At 43.6% G+C, this 24,224-nt stretch overlaps 1 protein-coding gene and 1 pseudogene across 2 annotated transcripts in view; one reads left to right on the top strand and one right to left on the bottom strand.

The window, feature by feature from the left end:
• SNTB1 (syntrophin beta 1) overlaps positions 1 to 24,224 on the bottom strand; it is a 228,459-nt gene that overhangs the window by 169,199 nt on the left and 35,036 nt on the right. The gene's annotated exons all lie outside the window — the stretch shown is intronic.
• LOC309860167 (bolA-like protein 2 pseudogene) lies at positions 20,078 to 20,484 on the top strand (annotated as a pseudogene). The gene has a single exon. The product of its transcript is annotated as a bolA-like protein 2 pseudogene (transcript).

Below are 24,224 nucleotides of genomic sequence, written 5' to 3'. Positions count from 1 at the left end.
GAAATTCAACAGGAAAGCAGTTGCCTGCTTCCTTTCTATAAAGAAAAGAAATTTCTATGATCTGTGTTTGCCACAGGCGAGATACTGGATTCTTACCCCACCACCCCCCCACACACCACCTATTTTAAAAAATTCTTTAATTTTAGTGACATGAGAAGAGCTGGAAGGGAAGGGGAGTGATGTACCACTTACAGATATGGCCGAAGACAAGGCGGAGTCCACAGCGAACATGGCCGTGATCATGCTCACTATGTGCCAAGCATGAAACCGTCATGTGAGAATGGGACACGTGCTAGCTTCTGTATTTTGCACAATAAAGCATCCAAGTTCATCCAAGTTCTCCATCACCTGCACCTCTTTCTTCTATAGAGTGATCCCCTCAAGGAGGTATCATCCATTTCCTTTACTGGATTTTGCCGTCAAACGATAATAATAACTAAGAGTTACAAGAGCATTTATATGTGCTAGACACATTCTCAGCACATTAAATCTGTTGACTCCATCTTCACCACAACATGACGAGACGGTTACAATGATTACTCCCACTGTACAGATGTGGAAATGGAGGCCCTGCGCCATTTTCACTCACGCCAGCTCTTCCATTAACTTTGCCATTTTGAATAAGTTGCTTGGCATTTATGACCCTCTCCCTCACTTCCTCGCCAATAAAGTAGAGGAGGAATAGCAATACTCCCCTCTCTGTGTGGAAGGCAAAAATTTCAGAATTAGGAAGCCCTACCCAAGCCCAGGTGATCTGTAAGACTGGTTCCAGCATAGCTAGTCAGCGGCAGAGCAAGGACTTCGATCCACAGCTCAAGCTCTCAATCCGTTAGGCCCAGTTATAGTCTCTCAGCCTTCTGCCCCCACCCTTAGGTGAGGCCATAAGTCTGCACACAAGGACGTATCTTCTTGGTGTTCTGTGCACCCACGTCCACTTCTTATAGCTCTTTTCCTTTTAAATGAGACATTATCTTTACATGATGCTATTCCCAAGTTTCCTAAGTCTTAATAGCAACCGTTCAGTGATTTTATTTCTTTGAATTAAAAATTTCTAGGTAACTTTGATTCACGTCCTCTACACTCATACTTAGATACACATGGTTAAAACTGTAACCATATAATATGGTATTTTACCCTATCCTGGTTTTTAAAAATATGAATCTGAGCATCTTGCCCATTTTTACTTTTCTATATCAAGGGGGCTGCAAGCCAAAGCCCATGGGCCAGTTTGGCTCTTGGCTCTGCTTGCTGAGAATATGAGAAAAGTATTTTTGTTTTGTTTTTAATGTTTTTGAAGTTGTAAAATAGAAGGAGGAGTGAAAAGAAGAAAAAAAGGGAGGAGGAAGAAAGAAGAGTGTGTATTAAAGAGCGTATGTGACCTCCAAAGCCTGTGATATTTACTCTTTGGCCCTGTATAGAAGAAAACTGCCAATCTCATCTTTTATATAATTTCTAGAGTTTGCTGGAGAAAGGTATGTCCCTTTGTCCCTAGGCATTTTGTTCTGTCCACTGCCATAATCAAATATCTTCTTTATCTGATGAGCCCCTATCTGAGTAAATCAATCAAAGAGAGATGGTAGGTCTGATGTGGCAGTATTTAGTGGGATAGTGGAGCATAATGGATCACATGCACGTCTGCCCAAGTCAGCACTCGATGCCTTTGTCCTGGGACCTGGCATCAGCCACGGTGGGAGTATTTACGGCATGGGAATCGGCAAACACTGGCACATTTTACCTAACCATATGGGAGAAAAATACATCATAGTAACTCCTCATTCTCCAAAACCATCCCAGGGTCAGGATTAAAGTTGGGTATGTGTAGGAGATACATACAAAGACTGCCTTTTACTTTAAAATTAAAAAAAAAAAAAAAAAAAAAGTTGTTGAGAAAGTAGGAGTTTAAATCAAGAGTCACAAACCCAAATATCCACAAGGGCTGGGAGGGTAGATTATGCAAATGAATGGCCTGGATCGGGGGAGACAAACCATGAGAGACTGTGGGCTCTGAGAAACAAACTGAGGGTTTTGGAGGGGAGGGCGGTGGAAGGTTGGGTGAGCCTGGTGGTGGCTATTATGAAGGCACAGACTACTGGGTGTGGTGCATAAACAAGGTATGCTGGAACACTGAAAAGAAATAAAATAAAGTGGAAAAAAAACAACAATAGGAAATGACAAGTCTGTGCAAACAAGAGGACAAAATCTAAGTTCAAATTTTTAAAAACGAAAGGAAAAAAGAAGAAAAGCAAGCCCTTTGCCACTCAAGCAAAACACTGCCTGACAATTTATGGCCAATGGCTTCAGGAAAACATTTTGAGATAGAAAACTGTGCCTTTACAAACATTTTCTAGGGGGCACCTGGATGGCTCAGTCAGTTAAGGAGCTGCCTTCCGCGGAGGTCATCATCTCAGGGTCCTGGGATCGAGCCCCAACTGGGGCTCCCTGCTCAGCGGGGAGCCTGCTTCCCCCTCTCCTCCCTGCTTATGCTGTCTCTTGCTATTTCTGTCTCTCTCGCCAAGAAATAAATAAAATCTTAAAAAAAAGAAAAAAGCAATAAAAAGGATTTTCATGGGCTATAAGGAAAAGTGCACCGATGCAGGATTATTGAGTAAGAGAAGAATTACTGAAAGAGGTAACAGGCTCACCTGTCCCAGAGGATGTTTTTCAACTGAAAGGATCACATTCGTCAGAGGCCATTTATTTTCCTACGGAAGGCAGAGGGATTCACTGGTGAGACAGCCCCTAAGTACCTGCTCCAGCTGTAGGAGCTTCTGCCTATAGTTAGGATAGATGTTCTCCCCTTTTTGGACATTTGTTAACTCTTTCAACCATATGGGTGGCATTTCAATAGGCTGTTCCATTCATGAGCTTTAAATGATCACAGACAGACTAGAATCATGGGTTTTCCTTCCTCTTTCTGGAAATTATTAGACTGATAGGTTTTGGGTTTTGTTTTTGATGGGGACCCCCACGCAAACATCACAGAAGGCCCCAAACACAGCACGAATGTCTCAAAATGAAGCAAGGGCTCTCCTGTGGCTCTTGCAAAAGAGAGGGAGGAAGACAGGTCAACTCAAGTCTGGTAGGGGGTATGGGGACAAGTAAAACCAATAGTGACCCCAGAGATCAGACCTACGCCAAGTCTCAATTAAGACTTTTTTAAAAGAACTTATTTATTTATTCATTTGACACAGAGAGAGTGAGAGTGCAAGCAGAAGGAGCAGGAGGGGGAGAAGCAGGCTCCACACTGAGCAGAGAGCCCAATGTGGGGCTCGATCCTAGAACCCTGGGATCATGACCTGAGCCGAAGGCAGATGCTTCACCGACGGAGCCACCCAGGCACCCCTCAATTCAGATTTTTAATAATGACTGGAAGGAGAGAAAGTATAAAGATTTCCAAGTGTGCAAAAATAAGACATTCCAGAGAAATATAAAGTGAGGTGACGTAATCTTCAGGAAGCTCTCTGGGGCCCCAGAGGGTCACTGGGAGAGGCTACCCCTTCCCTGAAGGTGAATAGAACAGTGCATTTAGGGAAAAAGGACACCTACAGAAAAGGTGGTTTGGAGGAAGCAAGGACACTGTATCCTAAAGACAGCTTCTACGGTTGGCAAAAAATTCTGCATCACAAATAGTCTGTTTTGTTCTTTCTTTCTTTTTTTTAAGATTTATTTATTTATTTATTTGACAGAGAGAGAGATTACAAGTAAGCAGAGAGGCAGGCAGAGAGAGGAGGAAGCAGGCTCCCTGCTGAGCAGAGAGCCCGATGCGGGACTCGATCCCAGGACCCTGAGATCATGACCTGAGCGGAAGGCAGCGGCTTAACCCACTGAGCCACCCAGGAGCCCTGTTTTGTTCTTTCTGCCCCCATCGACATTATACCTATTCTGTGTTATGATCGGAAAAATACCATAACTAAAGTTGTTTAAAACCAAAGGACTAAAAAGCCTTTTGTCTATCTGCTTTTACAGTCGCTGTGGACGGACTGTTGGTGTCCCCCTCAATGCCTATGTCGAACTCTTCATCCGCGGGGTGATGATGTTAGGAGGCGGGGCCCCTGGGGGGTGTCCCTTCTTCATCAGTGACATCAGTGCTCTAATAAAAGGGGCCCGAGATATAGGATTGTTAAAATCACTATATCGTACACCTGAAATTAATATAACACTGTGTGTTAACTATACTGGAATGAAAATGTTTTAGGATTAACAAAATAGAAAATAAAAAATAAACAATAAAATTTTAAAAGGCCCAGAAAACCTCCTTTGTCCCTTTTTCCGTGTGAGGACACAGTGAAAACACCGCTGTGTATGAAACAGGATGTGGGCTCTCACCAGACATTAGAATGAGCCAGCATTTCGATCTCAGGTTCCCCAGGTACTGTGGTAAATAAATATTTATTGTTTACAAGCCACCCCATTTATAGGTTTTTATTACAGCAGCCTGAACAGACCGAGGGAACAATCCATAGTTACTGATTAGGATACTGGGGACCTTTAGGAGCAGGCATAACCCAGGACAGAATCTCTGTGTTGAATGAGAGTGAAAGCTCACCACATGCCAATGGTGGTGGCTGGCATCTGGTTCCCAAATTCAAGACAAAGACCTGAAGGAGGAGAAATTTCTCAGTGTTCTCTCCGTGGCACTCTGCGTGCAAATCTAACATCGTTCTTGTGCACACTCAAGTCCTTAGAACAACAGAACTCCTAAAAAAAGGTCAAAAAGTTCTACAAGCAGGCGTCCAGACACTAGAGCCAAGATTCTTCCTTTAAGACAACTATCAAAACTCAAGCTGTTCGGGGAAGACAGGTACAGTCTAAAGTGATCTTACTTGCCTGCTGGGTTTCTGGTCGTTCCATTAGCATAACCCAAAATGCCAATTCACAGACTTGCTTTTCTCTCATGAGTGTTAGGGAAGGTGTGGAGTTGGCAGCTTTGCCTGGCACCTTTGGGTTCTGGGACAGTGACTCGCACTATGGAATCAGAAATTCTTCTTTCTGGACCTTTCCATTCAGTTGCATAAGGAAACCTCTGATTTGTAGGAACAGAGTATGTGAGGGCAATCCCAATGAAGCTTCATCTTCAAAGGACACAGATCTTAAAACGACACCGAGCCCCTGACTGTGTTTCATTATCACTCAGAGTCTGGAGATTGCAAATAACACAGAGGTAATTACGGAAGCACATTTGACACCCTTTCCTTGGCTTCTTGATCAATGTTCCTGCTACCTGGCCAGCATCACTCTAGTTAACGGATGGCTGTAAATGCAGGCAGAGTAACCAGAACACAGGAACGAAATCCTGGGTGAAGGGTCATACACGGTTCTATGGTGACAGGCCTGAGCATCAGTGAAGGAAGTCAAAATCTAACAGAGCCTGATTTGCAGCAGGGGTAGAAGGAGTGATTCTCCATCTCCTGATAGACCAAGATCCTCCTGTAGTCTCTGAATGCAACATTAAAGGAACAGCAAGTAGTTAGGGACTGAGGCACACTGAGGGGGGCAGGACTTCCTGGGTTTCGTGGGTGTCATCATTACTATGTTGGCAGGTGGCACAGAAATAGCTAAAATCTTCTCCTTAACGTGTGTGTCTCATACTAGAGCACGGAGCCCCGGGCTTGAAAGTACTGTTATACTGTTATACCATAGTGTCCGATGAAAGAAACATGGGGCTTTTTCTTTATTCTGGATCAGGAAATCCCTCCCACAAAAAGCTAATGTGCTTAGGAAATTCATGTCTTTGCCTGCATTTATTTCTAGTATTATTAGGAAGAGAAGCTGATTCAATCAGCCTTGGAAGAAGGGCATTTTACTTCTCTCACACGAAGAATTAACTAGTACTTCTCATTTCCTCTAAAAGCAGACAGATCCATTTAAGCCAAGATCAATGTTAATGCAATTCCCTGAACTAGGAAGACATACGGGTTCCTGGGGCTACACAAGATGATGATTATGAATTATCACTTGTCTTCATCCTTCTACCCAGCCTTCAGGCTGACTCGTCTGGAGAAGGATCATCTCATTCACTCAAATACAAAACAAAACTTTCCAGTAACTCTTCGTATGTTTGATATGGCATTAATTCCATGGTTTACCAGCAAATAGAATGCATCACTGTAATTGCAGAGGACTCAATAGGCATAACTTTTTCCTTTTATTTCAATATCTTACTACTTATTTTTTAGACGTTGGTAGAGTTTTTCCTGGAAAAAAGAAACTCTGAATGGATGCTACACATAGATTAATCTGGGACATATTTCAGTCTCCTGAAACCAAAACAAGGGACTAAGGGCAGTTTAACCTTGAATATGTGCAGAGCTTTTAGCCCATTCTTATTAATTTGCCCTAAGAAAATTAGTAAGTACTGCATAAAGATTTAGTATATCAATGTGGATACTTAGTAATAGGTAAGCAGAAAGCAATGTCTATAGCCAACAACTACTGAATATTCATTCCAGTAATACTCTAAAGCAATGAAGAATAATTAAGTACTTTTTTCCTTTTTTCTTTTCTCTTCTCTCCCTCTCCACTGCCCTGCTCCCCACCCCCGACTTCTTCTTCCCCCCTTTTTTTTAACCCAATAAAGATGTCCATGGTGTATTTTAAACTAAAAAAAAGCAGGTGAAAATACAGAATATATAGTACAGCCCTATTTTTGTTTTAAAAATATATAAGCATATCCATGCTCCCTATGTACCTATACAAACAAAATGATCTAGAACACACCAATTTTGAAAACATAGTTGCCACTGGGTGGAGAGATAAAAAGTGATTATTTTTTCCTTTTTCTTCTATTTTTTTTTCCCCACAAGAAATACATTTCACGGGCGCCTGGGTGGCTCAGTGGGTTAAGCCGCTGCCTTCGGCTCAGGTCATGATCTCGGGGTCCTGGAATTGAGTCCCGCGTCGGGCTCTCTGCTCAGCAGGGAGCCTGCTTCCCTTCCTCTCTCTCTGCCTGCCTCTCCGTCTACTTGTGATTTCTCTCTGTCAAATAAATAAATAAAATCTTAAAAAAAAAAAAAAAGAAATACATTTCACACATTACTAGGCATTTTCTGTTGAATGAGATGCTGAAGTGACTTGTCTGTCAGTTTTAACTATTCAACTCTTGGGAAAGAATGTCTGTTGGCTTCTCTAAGTCACCCAAACCTTGCATTCCCCTTTGTCCTGGGCAACTGGGCATTCTCTTAGGTAGGTTACCCTGAGTCCACTCAAATAAGCTCTGTTGTAGCAACAGCTGACATCCTGCCCCACTCTCCTGAAAGTAAGGACTCCTGTAATTCTCTGTATTTGCAGCAGGGAGTTGTTTGTTTGGGAGTGGGTTTTTCTCCCCGCTCCTTTTTTAACTTGTTCTAAAAATATATGCACAAAAATAAAGATGACGGAATAAAAAAAAAAACAAAAAAACAACAAAAAAAAACTTGGTCCTCATCCTTCCGTGGTCTGGGAATTGTGGTCTGGAAATCCAACACAAAGGATTTGTTTTCTGAAGCATCTGGCACATGCGGGGAGCTTGGAGACGAGAGGGGGAGGGGGATTGGTGAAATGATCTGCTGTCTGGGAAAAGCCCAATTTCTGCAACAGGAGGCTACAGGACTGCTCTGGAACTGCCCAGAGAAGGGGAGACATGGGAAGTTTCCTGAATTTGCTGTGTCACTTTGAGGCAGAGAATTCCAAGAAAACTAAACTACAAGAATTTCTTCTAAGGGCCACATGGTTACTACTTCTGGGCCCAACTACAGACTAGAATGGCGCTGATGACCTATGTTTGTGTCACTGCGTAGGGCAAGTGTTCTGGTTTCAGTGAGCCTGCTGTGGTGACCACAGTCCAGGTTGAGAGCCACGCAGTCTCGGGCACTTAGGTCCCCGGCCATGTCACTTTGCAGCTGCAGGACGCTGAGTGAGGTATTGGCATCCATCTCTCTGGGCCTCAGTTTCTTTTCCTGAAAATAACAGATATACTGCTCCCACCCTTGTATGGATTTTGTAATTGTCAGTAATTATATACGTAGTGGGCAGCATCCTATCTGACACCCAAAAGGAAAACAGTAAAGTTTAGCTACTTTACTAATAAAAGAAATATAAGTGATAAAAATATGGTGTGTGTGTGTGTGTGTGTGTGTGTGTGTGTGTTTTAAAGATTTTATTTACTTATTTGAGACAGAGAGAGTAAAAGAGAGCATGAGAGGGGAGGAGGTCAGAGGGAGAAGCAGACTCCCCATGGAGCTTGGAGCCTGATGTGGGATTCGATCTGGGACTCCAGGATCATGACCCAAGCCGAAAGCAGTCGTCCAACCAACTGAGCCACCCAGGCACCCAAAAAATACAGCTATTTCTAACGCCGGTTATATAATATCATCTTCTAGCTTGCCTGTTTTTTTAAACTCTGAATCAGGGAAATGCCTGAAAAAAATTCAGAGAACAGCCTTCCAGGAATTAGTCAAGAAGGTCTCGGTCAAAGCCTATTTCTAGCTCGTTCTTTCAATGACCTGTTTTCCCCAACTTTATAAATTAACTGCTATGGCAAACCTCCCCACGATAGAGGGAGGAAGTAAAAGAGAAAGGATAAGCATGCTCCTTCTTTTATGCAGGGTTGCAGAGTCTAGTTGCAACGGAGGCCAAGTCTTAAATTATTCCTTTCGTCGTACGCTATTAGTTGACCAGACTACTAACTGAAAAGCCAAATCTTTTTTTTTTTTAAGACTACTTAAAATGTATTGATCTTTCCATGTCAAGAGTTGGATCAATATACTCTACAAAAACTACTATACAGTCCCTCTATGTTTCTGCCAAGTACATTTCATTCTCCTTCTCTGGTGGTATCTTGTGGTTGTCTGTGTGCTGTGAAGAGGCTCTCTCTTGGGGCTGATGGCAGAGTGTTTTGGTTATTCTGAAAGTCTTATGAAAATATGTTGATAAACGTTTGCAAAGAAGAAAACTGAAACAGACTTAGGGGAGGTTAGGAACCGAGTAACTTCCTGTCTTTCTATTTCCACTGAAAGCAGCAGCAGCAACCCTCATGTCAGACTGAAACAGTAGGGCAAGGTCTGCACTGGCCTTTGGATCCCTCTGTCTGCTGAGTGTTTACTTGTGACTCACCTAACTCCTCATTTGTCTAGGTTCTGTTTCCTCCTTGGATGAACAGATTGTCCAAGTCTTTGTATCGAAGCGCTTAAATGGTCCTTTCCAAGTTTTTAAGTTTTTACTTTATAAATCTCTAGCAAACACAGGATGTGAACAGAAATTTCTACTTCTGGTTTTTCAAATAAGTCATCATATACATGATGATTTTCATTATTAATAAGTATTAAGAAATCTCATGTGAATTTTCAAGGCCAACCTTCTCTACCAGAGACAAATTATTCCATTACTGAGGGGAATACGCCCGCCTTCCCTCCCTCCCCTTCTCCGTTCCCCCTTCCATCCATCCAACCATCCATCCTTTTCTGCCTCTTTCATTCACGTATTCATCAAAATGCACCCTACAGAGTCACAGAGTCCTCTATCCCTATCTCCTAAAACAAATCCAGGCACATAATGAGCCTCATTATATACTGTTTGAATGAAGAAATAAATAAGAGGGATGCCTGGGTGGCTCAGTGGGTTAGAGCCTCTGCCTTCGGCTCAGGTCGTGATCCCAGGGTCCTGGGATGGAGCCCCGCATTGGGCTCTCTGCTCAGCAGGGAGCCTGCTTCCTCCCCCCTCTCTGCCTGCCTCTCTGCCTACCTGTGATCTCTGTCAAATAAATAAATAAAATCTTAAAATAAAAAAAAAAAGAGAGAGAGAAAGAAAGAGGGTCCCTTTGCTCATATAGCCACACTGCCATTACTCCTCCGTAATGCAGTAAGCATTACTATACCACAGCATTGTTTTTGATAATTATTTTGTAACTATAACTTCCCAGGGACAATGCCACTGACCCCTGCTTGGGGTTGGGGCAGGTGATGCAATGGGCAGGCCGGATACAACTTAACCCTTGTTCCCTCGGAGCTAACAGTTGAAAGATGGTGAGAACCACTGAGCAGATAATTACACAAGCAGTACCATTGTTACATGTTCCTGGGTGGAGAAGCATAAGGATGTTTTAAGAACATATAGAGGGAGACCCGTCTTGTGAAGAAAAAAGTAGAGAATGGGGACGGGTCAGAGCAAGGTACCCTGAGTTAGTGACAATTAAGCTGGAAGCGAAAGGGTGAGCAAGAGCTTGTCAAAGGAAAATTAAGACGGAGGCAGGGACACAGCAAGCAGGCAGCCCTGAGGTGAGAAGTAGCACATCTGGGAATGCACAGAGCCTTGGCAGGAACGCGGCCAACCGGGCAGAATGAGATGGCGAGGGGCGGACACTGAGGGATATTCAGAAGGTGGAAATGGCAGAGCTCGAGAAATACATTCATGAAGGGGCAGGAACAGAAGAATCAAGTAAAGCCTCACGATTCTGGCCTGAGTAACTAAGTGGCTTTATCTTGAACTCATTTTTAGAATTTTAGTTCACTGGATTAGTGTCTTTGGGGAGGGAGGGTTGCAGAGAGAGAAACGCTGCAAATGGGTCCCAATTCCTTAGCTTGTCCAGCAAAGCCCCCCAGTGGTCTGACCTTTCTTTCTCTCTGGCATCCCTTCCCCAACACTACGCTTCAGGCAAAAGCTCACAGCTCCCACGCACTTGCTCGCCTTTCCTTTCCGAATCCCGTTTGGGGAAGTCCATCCACCTTCTCCACCTAATTAACATTTCAGCTTTTAACAACATCCGACAGTCACTTCCTCTCCGACACCTCTCAGAATAGGACTGACACCTTCCTCCTTCATTCCCTCCTGCACCTCCCGGCCGCCGACTTCGGGCTTAAATGCTAGACTGGCCAGGAGGCATATTTGCAAAAGAGGGTCACTCTGCGCAGCAATGAATGTGTTCAAATTATGTACTGGGTGGGGGTGGGGAAGCTGCGGCTCCTCACGGACAGCCCCGTCTAAAACGTTACTCTGCTTTAACTAGTCTTTACCATGGGAACCGGGGCTAAAGTTAGCAGATCTGAGCTCTTCCAAACCAGCTCGAGATCAGAGGGCACGTATGTGTTTGTGTGTGTGACAGCATGTATGTGTTAGTGTGTGTGGCAGCACGTGTAGGCACGCACGTGGCAGGGTGCAGTTGTGCAATCACTCCATTATTTTTCAACTTTGACTTAAAAGGACATTTCCTTTTTAGACCGCGTGGGCCATTATGCATATACCAGTTTATAACCTCTGCTCTTGACATTCCGTCTTCACTCGGCTTCCTCTGTGCATCTCTGCTAATCCTCTTTATCACGTTTCCTGGGTCTTCTCATAAGCCTCCTGAAGGCAAGCAGTGTGGGATATCCGTTCACAACTCTATCGCCAGCAGCAGCCTAAGCCTCCCTATGCCAAGGGCTGCACAGACCCTGTGTCTGGCTCATCGCAGGCACTGAACAAATAGTGAGAATTAATGCATTCAAAACGTTAATCAAGCCATAGAGATCTGCTAAGTGTCCCCAGCAAGAGATCACTTGCTGGGCTCTCAACTGCCCCCAACACCAACTGGCTTGCCAGAAACGCTTTCGTTCGTGATTTATTTGCTGATCTGGTTTCTCCCGGTGTCACTTTCTGCAGGTAACGCACAGAGGGCTTATCGTTCCTTGACCAAAGTCAAATCCATCTTTTCATGTTCCCTCTCTCCTAAATCATGGTCCTCAGATGCCAGTCACTGGGCTCTGACTTCTGAGCCCATTCTGTTGTCAATACAGTTTGTAAAGCGCTCTCTGACCCTCAGAAGAAAGATGCTGCAGAAGAGAGAATTGATTATAAAATAATTGAATACACCAGGGTGTATCTGGCCTTCTGTTTCAACGGAATGGACTCACGAAGGGTCACGGATGCTCATTTGTTCACAGAAGAAGGATGCTGAGAGATAAGGATGAGAAGCAGAAGGGACATTGCCATCTGTCATGAGGTGTCAGGTGGAAAACGAAGGGCTGGTTTCTATTTTACAAGCAGAACCAGCTTGATGCATAAGCAGAGGGAGCCGGGATTGAAGACTAGGAAAGGCGTCTGGTGAATTTATAAGAACCCTGCCCGCAGCCCTTCATCCATCCCTCCAACCCAGTAAACTACAGTTCAAACTGCAAGCACACAGAATCAGCCAGCTCCCTCAACATTACAATGGTATTTTCTAAGGAGAGGAATCATAAGCAATGGCTAAGGGGTTCCATCTAACGACAAACCCATAAGGGCCCACTGCAGCTTCACGGAACAAAAGAGGGAGGGACAGAGAGTCACAGGAATGGAGATGTTCTCCTGGAGAGGACAAAGGAGTGAGAGCGTGTGAGCAAAAGGTCAAGGAAGGACCTGAAGTTATCTCAGGGTAGGGAACAGTGGGGAGTCGATGTGAAAAGACGAAATGTATGGCCCTCAGGAACAGGACACCTGGAAAAACTATGCGAGGATATTATCTCTAACAAAAGCATTTCAGACATGACACCCTGGCAGAGGAGGTAATTTGGGACAGGAGGGTTGGATGAAGCCCCTCAAATGACTCCAAATACATGTTTATTTCTGCTTCTTTTTCATTCAACCTTTTCAGATAGCCATACAACGTCTGTCTTAAAAGCTAGGTTTTGGGTATTCGTCCTTTCTGACACTATGGAGTATTATGCCTCCATCAGAAAGGACGAATACCCAACTTTTGTAGCAACATGGACAGGACTGGAAGAGATTATGCTGAGTGAAATAAGTCAAGCAGAGAGAGTCAGTTATCATATGGTTTCACTTATTTGTGGAGCATAACAAATAGCATGGAGGACATGGGGAGATAGAGAGGAGAAGGGAGTTGGGGTAAATTGGAAGGGGAGGTGAACCATGAAAGACTATGGATTCCGAAAAACAATCTGAGGGGTTTGAAGTGGCGGGGGGGGGTGGGGAGGTTGGGGTACTGGGTGGTGGGTATTATGAAGGGCACGGATTGCATGGAGCACTGGGTGTGGTGAAAAAATACTGTTTTTCTGAAAATAAATAAATTTATAAAAAAAAAAAAGAAAAAAAAGCTAGGTTTTGCATGCAAGACGTCTGTCCCCACGACTGTGTCTCTACCCGCAGAGCTGGCACTATTACTATTGGCCCTGGAAGAAAATGTCTGGTCTCACAGCTGGCCCCATTTTTCCTTCTCCCTCATGCATTTGGCTCATGATTACAGCTTTATTCCCTTGTATGCCAATGGGATATTTTATTACAAATAAAAACAAGTTCTCATCCCAGCAGTTCTTTCAGCTCTTAGTTAGATCATCCTGAGCTACTAACTTGTTTCTGTTCCATCCCTTTTTCTGTAACATGTGGATACTAAGAGTATGAGAGTTAGTTGAGTACAGTGTCTGCCCACTATGGGCGCCCAAGAAACATCAGCCATCATGTTCACGTAGCTTTGCCCACTCATTCGCATTTATTCATCTTGTTCTAGCTGAGAGCAGTTAGCCACAAACGGTGCAACTCAGCACACGGCTCGCCATGTCCCTTAAAATGTTTTAGGGAAGGTCAGCATTATAGCCCGCTACCTGTTGTTGGTGACAGGCTCCTTTTTCTCTTGCCTATAAAACCTCCCCAAAACACTGTCTCATTAAAAACAACATGCAAAATAAGAAAAGAAAAAAAAAAAAAAAAGAACATCAAGTTTGAAGAGATAATTAACAAAAACCAAGCCTAGCAGAAGGCAGGTTTACTTGGTTCATTAGCCAAAAAGGTAATGAAAAATCCAATTTGATCTTAGGCCAGACCACCTGGTTAAGTTAAACCTCCCAGAAACACTAGGGTTAGCAATAAGCAAACAAACACATATGTATACATGCATTATAAGTAAGTTTAAATAAATATTAAATATATAATTAATATCATATATGCATATAATTTTACATATTTTAAATACATCATTTTAAACGATTTTAAGTATTTTAAATTTTAATGTTTATGTTGATTTATATATTATCTATATGTTTATATAAGTGATATATATATAAAATGATATATATAAAATAATATATATATATATAAAATGATACATATATTATTTAAAAGTCGCATCTCTGAGATGGAAGTTGTAACAAGCAATTGAGCTAGAATTCAGACTCACGTTAATCTAACTCCTAGACCTGTGCTCTTAATAGCAACAGTGTATTACCTCTATGGTTCATAGTATTTCAGAGATGCTGTCAAAGAGATCCTGAAATTAGGAGGTATTCTGGACTAGATGCCCTTCCACTTCCCAATCCTCCAAATCCTTAAGACTCTAAAATCCATGATGAGACTATCTGAAATTGTCATTCCCTCCCCTCTCCCCAACCCCAATGGCATCTTCTATTTTCTTACTTTGCTTTCGTTTTCAACACAATACTTAACACACCTGGCATAAAGTATCTATTTGTGTGTGTGTTCTGTTTCTTTCACTAGAATGTAAACGCCATGAGGTCAGGAACTCGAGGTCATTCATACCCACATCTCTAATACTGGAACAGAACAAGAGTAATACGACAGAACAAACATGGGTTCATTCAGTGGATGGCTGTTCATGGAGGGATGGGGGCATAAGGTGCAAGAATTTATTTTGTGGCAGGAAACCCACTTGGGTAATGATGTAGGAAAATTTCAGAGGGGTCTTGTATTCAAAAGGCAGGGTCTGGGAACATGATCTGAATGGGTAGAAGGCGAGTATAAGGGGGTATAGGGAGTTAAAGTTGGAGAAGTAGGCTAGAGACAACATATGGAGAGCCTCAAATGCCAAGATACTTGGCAGAAGCAGGAACATGACAACCATCTTTCTTCTGTTGAATTGAACAGGCTGAGTGGGCCCTTCCAGCAAGGCCTGGGAAGGAACCCTTTAGGGTCCGTAGTAGCTGATCTAGATGGCATCATGTTCTGTCCAATTCCCTAGCTTGGGCTAATGGGGCTTTAACTTTCATCAAGACAATTAGCTCAGGATCCGAGATAGAAAAGAAGAGAAACTCAATCAACAGCTACATTCCCTGTGGACCAGGTGTCTAAGGCCTCCAGGAGAAAGAAATTTAAGTCCAAAGGTCCAATTTTTGCCTGCCTATATAGTCAGGTCTCATCTTCAAAGTTGTCCTTCCCAGGCTAGGAGGAATCCCATCTTTTTCTCCAAGGCACAGGTTGGAATATAAGGTCTCTAACTACATGTCCCTTTCCTAGGAGATGTCAGAATTGACAGTAACCAGGGCCACAGTTTATTGGTGCTTGCTCATACGTCCGGCTTTGGGCTGGGGACAAGGTGGTAGATCTTAATTGGTCCACAATCCTATTACAACATTGCAAAATGCTAACTTTCAATTTCTCAAGGTCACACTTTTACTCAGTGGGGAAGATGGAATCCAGACAGATCTATCAGGTTCCCAAACCTGTTTTCTACTGAAAGGACTGCATTCCTACATGATACTGGGTAATGGGTCCTCAGCTGTCAAAGGCGAGTGAGCAATGATTAAGGGGAATTCTGGGGACAGGAGCAGGGTGAGGAGCAAGGGCACGGTGATCAAGGAGGCTGAAGGAGAGGAAGCAGGGAGGAGCCCACGAGGGTCCTGCTGGAGCAGAAAGGAAGAGTGCACAGGAATGCAGACACAGGACACCTGGGCCAGGAGCTTGCCATAAAAGGCCAAGTGGCCAGATGTGGCAGCCGTGTTCAAGCAATGGAAAGGTCACGCCGAATAAAGAACTCATTCATTCTGTGTTTCAAGAGAAGGCAAAATGAGTACAGCATTCGTGAAAGCAATCCCAATCACCCAAGATGTTTCTAATGTCCATTTCTAGTCTCCTTGGCCTAGCACTCTTTCCCTTCGTCTGTGAAAAACTTTCCTGTATGCCAACCATAACGGGGGTGTCCTTCCTTCCTGGCCACTGGGACCGCAAAGACATAGACACTAGAGGGAGGTGAAGTTAGCCAGATCTACCCCCCCCCCCCCCCGCCGCCCAGGGAACAAGGGAAACAGAAAGAACAAATACCTAAGCCTTTATTGGGAGCTGGATGTGTATGTGAGCTTGGGAAGTTACTTGTGTGTTCTGCTAAGTGGAGAACACCAATCTCACAGAATGAAGATGAGCAGAGAAAATTCCAGACTGAAAGAGGAAAGGAGGAGTGTTAGGGAGGCAGGGAGAAGGATGGAGAAATTGAAATTGACTGATTCGTAGTAGTCAAGCCCAGATTCTACTCACCCCTGAAACCTACCCTTCCACGTTTTGTCAAGAGATTTAAAAAAAAAAAAATGCTGATTTTTTTTCTTTCAAACCAGTTTGAGTTGGATTCTGTCACTTGCAACCATAAGAACCCTAGCCCAGTCATTAGTGAACCCCAGTGCGGGTTGAGGTAAGGGCACGAGCTCCCCACCTCTGGACATAATTAAGGAAGGCGTAAGACACGACTCTCATTAAGGAGATCTTAGCATACTAATTTGGAGGTCCTCTTAAGTCTAAATTCAAGGAGAGCTGCGAGATGGTCAAGAACATGCTCTTCATTTGTGCCTCTGTCCCTTCTGCATGGGTCACTGGCTTCATTATCTCCAGCCCCATTAATGTCTGATAGCATCTGGCGATGGCCTCCTTATAAGACCTCCTGGGGAGATTTCACAATCACTCTGATTAAAAAAAAAGAGAGAGAGAATTTACCTTTGTTTCCTTGCCAAACCAGGGCCCAGGGTGCCAGGGTTTCAGTCTCAGGACATAGCCAGAAAGACTTAAAGCTACTAACTGATCATGAACCTTAATGCTATGGTCTCCAAAGAGAGCTCAAGACGCTAGTGTGGCCATCTTACTCTCCTCAGGGAAGTTGTCTTTAGCGAATAAGGCCATTGAGATTGTGTATCTGCTTGCTGCCTACATCCATCTTACTCTTTTGGGCCCACACAGACCCTCCTCGTCAGCGTCAACCCACTCAAGAGGAGGAAGTGTTTCTGATGTCTTACAGCTGTTGCTCATAACAATAAGGGCTGTTTACAAGAAGGAGTTTACAGCAGGTTGTGGCCAAGAGTTCAAGAAAGTTCTAGCATCTCCAGATGCTAGAGCTTGGTTCTAGAGAACGAGGTTCCTGTTCTCTATGGAGATCACAACAGAGCCACCCTGTGTTAGAGGACATACCCGTGCTCAACAGTTTGAGGCCGAGCTTCTCTCCTACATGACCCCTCCAGAGGACAGAGCGAGTGGAAACACTACCGACAAGAGTCAAGACCAACCTAAAAATATTCACGCATGTCTACCTCCTTATAAATTCTTAGGAGATTCTCCCTGATCGTTGGCGATTATCTGAGATTCGACTGGCGGTCCACTTTGAACTCTTTTTTTTTCAGAAATGAGCCCAATTCCTTCCCAAATGGGAGTTACTTCCTGGTTAACTTTAAGAATTAAAAATCACACTGAACATAGTTGTGCATATTCAGAAGTGGCCTTACAATACTGAGGGGCCCACAGCCAACACTGGGTGTGCATAACTGTTAACAATCACTGCTTGTCAGAAACGGCAACAGAGACCTTCTCCTACAAGAGGCAGCCCTTAGCCCATCCTCTGGTACTTCCCATTTTATCAGATCGGCTGGGCTCTACTGACTCTCTCTTGTCCGAGACTAACGCCAGTGGTTTTCGTTCTGAACCAGGCCACTAAATGCTGCTTTGGTTGGCCCTCCAGTATACCCCACAAGCCTGTAAGCTCCTTGGGGGCAGGCCTAAGTCTTCATTCATCTCTGAATGTAACAATCCTCTCCAGCACTTCACAGGGGCTCAGTAACTGTTCATTTTCAACTCAAGCGCAGCACCAAAGAATTTGAACTTACCCAGGACTTGTGACCAGACTGGGGTAACCTAGGGCTCAGCAAACTTTTCCTGGAAAGGGTCAGATAGTAAATACTTTGGGCTTTGCTGGCCGTAGAGTCTCAGTCACAACTACTCAATTCTACCACAGACAATACACGGATGAACGAGAGTGCCTATGCCTCAGTAGAATTTTACCTCTGGATACGAAATGTGAATTTGATATAATTGAAATTTACCAAACCGAATTTGATATAATTTTTACATGTCATAAAATATTTTTTCCTTTTATAAGCCATTTAATGATATAGAAACCATTCACAGTACAGCTGTACAAAAAAAAAAAAAAGATGGTGAATTTCAGTTTCTGATTTGACATGGGAAGAGCTCAGATGTCATCACTCCCATACTCATGGCAAGAACAAAGCTGAAAAACTGGAAATCAACAACTCTTCTCAAGTCCCTTAGAGAACTGAGATCATAGAGCAAATCAATACCCTCAAACCTAGAGAGATGGGTAGTTACAGAGAATCACATCTTACCTGAACAAGGACTTTGCTGGAACCAGCACTGGGTAAGAAGATTTAATAGGTAACTGGCTGACTATCCTTTAATTATTAATTAATGGATACTGAGAGATTAAAAACTTCTGAAGCCAAGCCTTGAGGGGCTCCCACAACTGCCTGGGTTTTATCTCAAGGAACCTCATAAAGTTTCTCACTGTAACTGGTAGAAATTCTCCTCAGGCTTCAAGCAGAGGGAAGGGGAAGATGCCATTCTGAAATACACTCAGACTGTTCTGTTCTCCTTAACAAGACCTGCCCTCAATGGAAACTATTTTACCAGAGCCTAAACCACTAACAGGGGTTTTATCAGAGCCTAACTGACGTGAGAGAAAGGAAATACCCAACTTGAGCCCCTTTTGGCTTCCTGTCTCACCCATGGTGTGAAAAAAAACTCGTGAGAAGCACTTGTGAAGAATTTTATGCAGTCAAATTTATTAATTTTTTTTAACTCTCTGCATGGAAAATAAAAAGTTCATAAACAAAACCAAAAGACAAATGGCAAACATATTTGCAACTAAGGGAGGCTAATTTCCTGAAACTATAAAGAACGCCTACAAAAGGTAATCAACACAACAGGAAAAAATGGGCAAAACATCTAAACAGGAAAAGAAATGAAAAGGCTCTTGAATCTGCAATGACAAAAAACTCACTGAGAGTTATCTGTTATCACGAGATAACAGAGTGCTTCCCCCCGCCCCATGTCTTACCACCGTCAACAGGGCTCCTGTGTAATAACGGGATAACTGAAAAGAAATGCAAGGCTCAGATCCTACTTACGAAGGAGTCTCTAGGGAAGCCCAAGACAACAGGGAAGATCAAAACAAGGACATCGGAGGATGTTAGCTTCTGACATGGAGAGCTCCTATGGCAATCAGTAAACCCGGCCCAGCTCCCAGGCAGGTGAACAAAAAACCCAGGTGGTAGGCCAGAATTGGCCACAGTTCTCCCACCCCTATGCAATGGTCTGGGAAAGCCAGGCATTCCCTGCCACTCTCTATAGAAGCAAATAGGACGCTCAGGCCCACATGCAAACACTGGCCTAGTCCATGCTCATAAGGGAGAATGAACAGGGGCCTACAGACTTACCCAAACACAGTCCTTCTGTTTTAAGTCATTTTTTCCTTATTTTTTACAGCACATAAAATTTTAAAAGGCAAAGAGAAATCTCTGAACACGTTCCATTACCTAGACATACCGTACATTTTTAACTGAAGAGATCTCTCCTAGACCTTCTCCATACAGATAGTAGTGATCATAAGGTAGAGGCAGCTGGAATAGGCTTTTCAAAGCATCACTTCACAGACGTTTTCCATACTGCTGTACAATCTTTATACTTGTAATTTGGAATAGGTAGAGGACATTCTGTGGAGCAACCAGACACTTTTAGTGGGAGGGTTTCTTTTTATCAAAAGCATAACCTGGACTGTGACACAGGTCTCACATGAAGGCTGGGTTCCAGCTATCCATGTTGCCATAGTCTGACTGTGGCCACCCCCCACCCCCGAAACTTCACATATTGAGATCCTAATGTCACAGGTGATGGCCCCAGGAGAGAGGCCTTTGGGAGGTGCTAAGGTCATGAGGGGGCCTTAACAAGAGACCCCAGAAGGAACATTCACCCTTCCCTCCACTGTGTTAAGAATCCAATGAGAAGTCTGCATCCCAGAAGAGGGCCCTCATCTGATCGGCTGGCACCCTGATCTTAAGAGTTCCAACCTCCAGAGCTGTAAGAAATAAATTTCTGGGGGGTCGGAGCTGGGGTTCCCTCCCGGCTAGGCTGTCGCCCCTTCTGGGCCGCCGCGATGGAACTCAGCGCCGAATACCTCCGGGAGAAGCTGCAGCGGGACCTGGAGGCGGAGCATGTGGAAGTCGAGGACACACTCCCCACCGTTGCGCGTCCAGCTTCCGAGTCCCGGTGGTGTCGGCCAAGTTCGAGGGGAAGCCACTGCTTCAGAGACACCGGCTGGTGAACACGTGCCTAGCAGAAGAGCTTCTGCACATTCATGCCTTTGAGCAGAAAACCCTGACCCCAGAGCAGTGGGCCCGCAAGCAGCAGAACTAAGAGACCAAGGCCTGCACAGCCATTAAATAATGAATCAGGGCCAAAAAAAAAAAAAAAAAAAGAAATAAATTTTTGTTCTTTATAAGAAACCTAGTCTGTGGTATTTTGTTACAGTAGCTGGAATGGACTAAGACACATGACCTTCAACTCCTGGACCGCTGGTAACCAATAAAAATAAAACCACTGGAAAAGAACCCAAAAAATTCTTTACAAAAATATCTCGATACCTCTTCAAGAACAACCTGTTTTTCTCAACTTCTCAGAAGTCTTGGCCAGCTTCAGTGGGACAATACCCATGTTTAGAAGCCACCGGTACCAGGATCCCAGAGAACTGAATCTCATTACTCATTAGGTCCTGGCTAAACCTTAAGGGCTGAGTATCGGGAATTTCAAGAGTCACATCAAAGAGCGTGGCACCAGCTGGCAGGGAACGTGAGCCAGGCCAGCATTTTTACAAATGTCCTCCCTGTCGCCACAGCTATTTTCACTGACAAAGACCCTGCTGTTTTCAACCCAATGCAGGTCCAACAGATTGCACTTAACTAGGATAGTGGTTCTGCAAAGCAGGCAAAATGCTGACCAGGATGAGACCAGCCAGGAAACCCACTTCCTTTATCCCCTGATCAGGATGAAAAGAGGGACGGGGTTCATGAAAGGCTGTGCATTAGGGTCTGATCCCTGTGCTGTCATCTCGTGTTACCTGCATGAAAGAAGGGGGATTGTTTGGGTTTGGAGGGTGGGGTGAATTTCCAATCCAGTTGCTAGTCAGCCCTGGGCTCGCTGCCAACGTAAGTGACTCTACCATAGGCACCATTCCTTCTCGGTTTAGATTGGACTGTACAGCACTTTTGGCCTTGTTGATCTAAGAGTGGATTTTATTAACATTTTGTCCCTACCTCTGTACAAGCTAAGGCTGTGGTCTTTGGGGACAGTTTCCTTGTTTAATCTTATTCGTTCATGCCCCAGAATCCAATACAGTGTTGGGTTTATTTGTTGTTTTTAAAGATTTTATTTATTTATTTGAGATAGAGAGCGAGCCTGAGTAGGGGGGAGGGGCAGAGGGAGAAGCAGTCTCCTGCTGAGCAGGGAGCCCCAACGTGGGGCTCAATCCCAGGACCCTGAGATCATGACCTGAGTTGAAGGCAGCTGCTTGACCCACTGAGCCAACCAGGTGCCCCCTCCACATTGTTTAGTACACAGTGGGTACTCAATAAATGCTTGCTGGAAGAAAAAGAAAAACAAAAACAGAAAAACCAGGCAATGGAATTTTGCCTAAATAGGATAAACATAAAAATAGCTAATAGGTATTGAGCATTTAACCTTCCAAGAGTGCCTGACTACAATCCCTGCTAGTAAGTAGGATTAACATCCCTATTTTTCAGATGGGCCTACGGAGAAATGGAGGGACAGAGCCAGGCACAGAGCTGGGAGTGAAGACCGGTCTGTCAGCACAACACTGAATGATTTTAGAAACTTCTACCTCCAACACGTACATGATTCCCATGAAATTACTTTTGATATTTAGACATGAGAAGCCCTACACCTCTCATTCCTACACACACTTATTTCCCAAGAACTGCTTGCTAATGACGCCCATTGTAAAATGCAAAGCTCTTTATGAAAAATCAGAGAGAGGACTATAGTAGTAAGAAATGCAGGCTTCCCGGAATACTCAGAAAACCGTTTCACTTACTCCACCATCGATGAAAGAAGCCGATTCTATTGTTGGGCTCTGTAATTGTTAAAATATTCTTTCTTCCTGGAGGAGCTGAACTCTGCTTCCCTGTAGCTAGCTCACAGTTTCAAGGGCCTTTGTCTTTTTTTTTTTTTTTTAAAGATTTTATTTATTTGACAGAGAAAGAGAAATCACAAGTAGGCAGAGAGGCAGGCAGAGAGAGAGAGAGGGGAGAAAGCAGGTTTCCTGCAGAGCAGAGAGCCCGACGACGTGGGGCTCGATCCCAGGACCCTGGGATCATGACCTGAGCCAAAGTCAGAGGCTTTAACCCACTGAGCCACCCAGGTGCCCCTCAAGGGCCTTTGTCTTAAGGGAACTGACATACCCCCTTTCCACAACCAACCTGGTGGCCATCTGTAGCTTATTGCCTGGTCTCCCTACATTTATTTTATTTCATTATTTTTTTAAAGATTTTATTTATTTATTTGAGCTAGAGAGACAGACAGAGGAGAGAGAAAGGGGGCGTGCAGAGGAAGAGGGATAAGCAGATGCCCCACTGAGCAGGCAGCCTTACACAGGGCTGGATCCCAGGACCCTGAGATCATGACCTGAATGGAAGGCAGACACTTAATCGACTGAGCCACCCAGGTGTCTCTACTCAACATTTTTCTACAAAGTCCCACCCTTTTTAAGATACCAAATGGCATGATATTAATAAAGAGCACAACTTATTTTTAGCACATACAATTTATAGGGCATTTTAAAATAACATACCTCTAACAAAATAAATCACAGACGGATCAAGATATAAACTTAAATATAGGAACCATACAAATACTAGGAGAAAAATGACCTTCTAAAATTATCTTAAGCTGAGGTAGCCCTTTGCACATATGACATAAAACCAGAATGCCATTTAAAAAGATTAGTGGCTTGACTATATAAAAATTTTTTAATTACTGAATGAAAAAAACCCACTAAAAACAAAGTCCCAAAACAAATGGGAAACTTACTTGCAAATAAGGAGAGGCTGATTTCCTTAAACGATAAAGAACCCCTACAAGAGTTAATCAGCCTAACAACAAAAACAAAAAGGAAAAAAAAAATGGGCAAAGAATATAAACAGGAAAAGATATTTAAGTCTCTTAAATCTAAAACGTGATACTCAACCTCACTCAAAGTAAGTGAAATGCAGATCACACCTACCATGCTGTTCCTTTTTCACTGATCAGACCAGCAAAGATCAAAAAGTTTGATAATGTAACTGTAATGGGCTGATATCAAAGTGCAACGATGTGACGATATCCACGATGACGGTCCTTCTCCTTCTCTCCCTCCCTCCCCCTCCCTCCCTTGCTCCTTCTTCCCTTCCTTCCTCTTTCAAAAAGTAAAGGACCTGGGGCACCTGGGTGGCTCAGTGGGTTAAGGCGCTGCCTTCGGCTCAGGTCATAATCTCAGGGTCCTGGGATCGAGTCCCGCATCGGGCTCTCTGCTCAGCTGGGAGCCTGTTTCTCTCTCTCTCTCTCTCTCTCTCTCTGCCTGCCTTTCTGCCTACTTGTGATCTCTGTCAAATAAAAAAAAAAAGTAAAAAAAAAAAAGTAAAGGCCCTGATGGGAAGAAAGGCTGACTACTCTGGGCCAGTATTTTATCCACTTTCCCTTACTTAATCTTCACAACAATGAGGTTACTTCTATTTTTGTAACTGATGAAAATGAGGTTCAGAAAAGAGAGATCATTGACTCAAGCATAGGCAGCGGAACAGGGATTCAAACCCAGATGTGACTGATTACAAAGCCTAGCCTCTTCCCGCCCATTCATCTCTGTGTTCCTAACGGTTTTTGCTCCATATATTTTACAGCAATGCTCCTTGGCACATAAAGTTTTGAATCTATTATATCTTTACTATTGATTGTGCCATTTATCAATGTGAAATCATTGTACAGAGTACTTTTTGATTCAATGCTATTTTTCTCATTGTTATCTACTTACCGTCTATTTTATTATTAAATCATTTCACACATATTTGAGTACCAACCATATACCAGCTATCCACTGGCAATACCAAAGTGAATAAAGTCCATCTTCAAGGTAACTGAAGACGGTATTAACTGATAGAACACTGTACAGTGCAGTA

Source organism: Mustela nivalis (assembly GCF_964662115.1).
Source record: "Mustela nivalis genome assembly, chromosome: 2".
In the NCBI taxonomy this organism is placed as follows: Eukaryota; Metazoa; Chordata; class Mammalia; order Carnivora; family Mustelidae; genus Mustela; species Mustela nivalis.
This window is presented reverse-complemented; position numbering and strand designations above follow the sequence as displayed.